Raw genomic sequence first — 4,285 nt, forward strand, 5'->3', positions numbered from 1 at the left:
CGATACGTGCGTACATATACTAACTGGTTTCTCTGTGGTCACTTCATGTTGATTCGGTATGATTCCACGTTTTTGATAATCCTCGATGAGGGGTTATTCAGCTACTCAAATGCTCTAGTTCTAGTCCGCTGGATGGTAAACTTCAGGTCCCAGTATCCCGTGAAATAGTAAAATAGATCGTAGACCGAAACCTTGACTATGTTATGCTTCAACAAAGACCTTGATGATCGCTTCGTTTCAGGCAATAGGTCATCACTTCCGATCTTGGGTGATCTGTACCTTTACTCGTTAACTAAATGGCCCTCCAACTTCCAAGAATTCTCAAATCCCTCATTTGCTTCACTAAATACAGGTATAAACTCCCATGCTACACGGCCTACAAGCACTCTGCGTTTCACACGGTCTACGAAGAGCTATGCAAAGTTATTTGTTGCCAGTCTAAGTAACAGACCTTTGACAACAACGTAACTGAAAATAACGTCAGCATCAACTATGTGAACGTCATCTGTCTAAAAAGCAATCTTTTTGTAAAATCCATTTTGGTTTGTCGTCGCAAAAATGCAGGAAAAATCATATTTCTCCTTATTAGTACTATCTCAGTATTTCGTTGTGCTTATTGCTGCTCCTATGACTTTTGTCATTTCGCATATGTGCTTCTTTTTTGTATTTGGCTACAATCATTGATAGTATATTGTTTACAGAATAGAGATTTGCGGAGATTGTAGCAATTTATCATGGTTGAATTCATAACTCGACTAAGAATTGTTTATAAATTCCAACACTTCGTTAATTATCTGATATTGTTGTGTCTTTTGAGAACTGTTTATCATTGTTTTACTTGACATCATTTTATGTCGGATACCACATCGGCAATCTATACTTTGGCTATTACATCTGATGCATGTTGCCAATATTAAAAGCGCATCCGCTGCTTGATTTGAGAACTTGCTCTACAAAAGACTTGGAATTAACTACATTTTTTTATCCAACTCTTGTTTTCTTGTTGATCGATCATCTTTGGGGCTGATTGAGCAGACCATTCCTTGGGTAGGATATTGTTTCTCGCCTAATAGGAATGTTCCCTTTATGGTGATAAGTGGTATTTGGAAAAATCCTGTTACAGTTGGGAAGTGCTATTCGGGCAGTATTAGATTTGTTTTTTCTTACATTTTTCTAATAGTACCTTCCTCACCATTTTGGACGTCTCTCACTTTTTATGGAAAGTTGTGTATTACCGCCTTCTGAATTACTAAACTTGAAGGAACGTAACTATGGCAATAACAACGAGACAGACACTGTGGTAGTAATCCATTACTAGGTTCATCATACTTCTCTGTCAGACTCGCCACTTTGCCACAAAACAGCAATCCTGCATCAAACATTTCAGTGAAGTCTTTAGGCAAACAACTTCAGCAATGAAACTGTTGGCAAATCGCAAAATTAACGCATTCAAGTAGAATCATGGGCTTCTATCGGAAGTGTAGTGTGGTGCCGACCATAGTGTATGCACGTGACCATGTGAGAGCATTTACAGAGGGGGAGCTGACTCTCCCCACTCTCGGCCGTACCAGAGCATTTAGAGGCGGATAAGAATTTATGTCACACCGAATGTTGAGGACGTTAGCTAATAAATGTCAACTTACTGGCTTATTGATATGAAAATTTGAAGTTCCATAATACACTTCGTTGAGTGTATTCAAAATAGAAGGGGCTCCCTGTCCAATTTATCCTGGTTTTCAGTGACATGATCACAATTATCTTCAATGGATACAAAAATCTCAGCAGAATCACATAAACATTTTCAAGTAACGAATTTGTTTAATATTTGAAGTCCATATGAAATGATTAATTGATTTACACTTATCTCTCTTGGTAATAAACAGTGATTAATGGTTAATCACCACCAGATACTGGTTTATAAATTATCAACCAGATCATGAATCATTTTTCATGGCTTTTCTACATTTTTTTTGTTCCGAGACATTTGAATACTGAACGACTGAGCAGACAAATAATGTGAACTTAACTGCTCGAATTACAGTCTATTCTGAAAGAGGTCTTAAGCATTGAAAACATTTTAGGAAAAATATTGTATTCAGCAATTCTTCTTGTGACGATTTATTCAAATTTAGATGAAAATAAACAACTCTAAGTATTAATAAAGATATGTAACTCTAGTTGAGAATTTTTTAAATGTTACTTTATCTATAAGGAAAGATGGATTGTGACTAGCAATGGAATCCAGTTTGATGTGCGTTCTCGTCCTATTTAGGACTTATCAGCTGAATGTACCTGCATCTCAAAGTTCATGTTCACTCAGTAAGAGATTGATCAATTGCAGTCCTTATCATTAATGAGAAGATTCAAGTAAACAATAGCAAACGAATTTGTTGCCCTATCTACTCTAAATGATCCAACTGTAAAGTATACACTACTTTTATTTTCAACTAAAACCATCAATAAAAAAAACTTTATAATGAAGTCACATATTACCATTCAACAATCCTTCAAGGTTACTGATTGATTTTAAATCATTTTGATGGCGTTTTGTTCTCTGAGCTGGATGGTTTGGTCGTAGAACTTTCATCGTTCTTCTAAACGCCATCATCAGCACAAACTTTAAGTATAAGTGAAGTATTCAAATTTCTCCACATATAGCTCACAGCTTGTCCTATAGACTTCGATGTTGATTTGTTATTGTTGACTTTAAACCTGTCATTGTTTACTTCTTTGTTTTGGTTGTATCTCCCATTGGTTTAATTTTTGTTACTATGTTTGTGTATACTTCTCCTGATTGGTTGATAAATTGAATCGGTTTCAATGTGCTTGTTCATTTCCAGTCTTAAAGTTTAATAGTTGATAAAACTTATTGTATAAATTTTTTTTGTTTAGAACAATTGGCTTTCTTTGTTGAATACACAAAATTATCAGTATGCTGAAGCACATTCACTACCAATGCGTTATTATTTAATGAAATATATTATGCCTGAATTATCGAAAGCTTTATTGGAATGTTCTGAAATACGTCCAGATGATCCAGTTGATTTTGTGGCAAGTTCATTCATTGTTTATTTATTTCACTTTTTACAATCAAAAGGAGAAGAATGATTTGATTTTTTTTTGTGCATTTTAGTGATAAGTATTAACGTAAAATATCTCAGCAGATCCTTAGATTGGGGATTGAGGTCAAAGTTTAGTAGGTTTCTTATGATTCAAAACTTACGCCTGTTACTCCCAATAGAGCATAGTTCGCCCACCAGCATTCTCAAACCCACTCTATCCTGGGCCTTCCTTTCTAGTTCTATACAATTGTTGTTCATTATTCTCAGATGTCTCCGTTTCTCGGCGTAATGTATTCTTCGGTCTTCCTGTTCTCCTTTGGTCTTGAGGATCCGAAGTGATGACTTTACTTGCGACGCGGTTGTATGCTTTCCTTAATTTGTGTCCTATCCATTTCTAGCGCTTCTTGCTGATTTCTTGCTACGGTGGGATCTGGTTTGTTCTCTCCCACAGTAGGTTGTTGTTGATAGTCTCTGACCAACGAATCCGAAGTATTTTGCGTAGACAACTGCTTATAAACACTTGTGTCTGCTGGATGATGTGTTTCGTAGTTCTTCAAGATTCCGCCCCATACAACAATGGAATACGTGGGTAGTGTGTTTGTAGTGTAGCGTCGAGTCGCGGTTGACTATGATCATCACTGCAAGAAGACTACGTACCAGTTAACCGATAACATCCCCCGTAAGCCAAATATCAGTAGGCAGTTGATGGCTGTAGTCGAGATGCATTTGTTGGCGATCTCGTGGTATTGAAAGAATACCGAGATCGTGCCAGGCTACAAGTGTGGTTACTGAGCGTAACCGAATTCGTGCAAGGTCACAATCAACGGAAGAATGAGTGTTTTGGTACAGTTCAACAAACAAATACAGTAAAACAATCCCTGACACAATTGGTTATAATAATTGTTTCCAATACATCAATCGCGTTCTCTTGATAAAAGTAGGTCACTACAGGAGCCCCTCGCTAGAAAGGGTTTACATTTTCGATAAGCGGTGGTTTCATTCGCGGGACTGATCAGCAGACGTGCGATTGTAGGACGAAAGGGTTGGCGAACAGGAAGCGATTGTTGATCCTCGAGTTGCCACCTAAGATCTTTTAGGTAGAACGGTACCAAGAGAAACGTGCTGATCTGTTGCTCGAGTTAGCGTACCACACCAGATTGGTTTGTATCCAGGATCTGGGGATTGCGTTCGTAGGGGTGTGGGCCAGGAAACGCTGCAGACGT

This window comes from Schistosoma haematobium, chromosome 1 (genome assembly GCF_000699445.3).
Source record: "Schistosoma haematobium chromosome 1, whole genome shotgun sequence".
Taxonomy (NCBI): domain Eukaryota; kingdom Metazoa; phylum Platyhelminthes; class Trematoda; order Strigeidida; family Schistosomatidae; genus Schistosoma; species Schistosoma haematobium.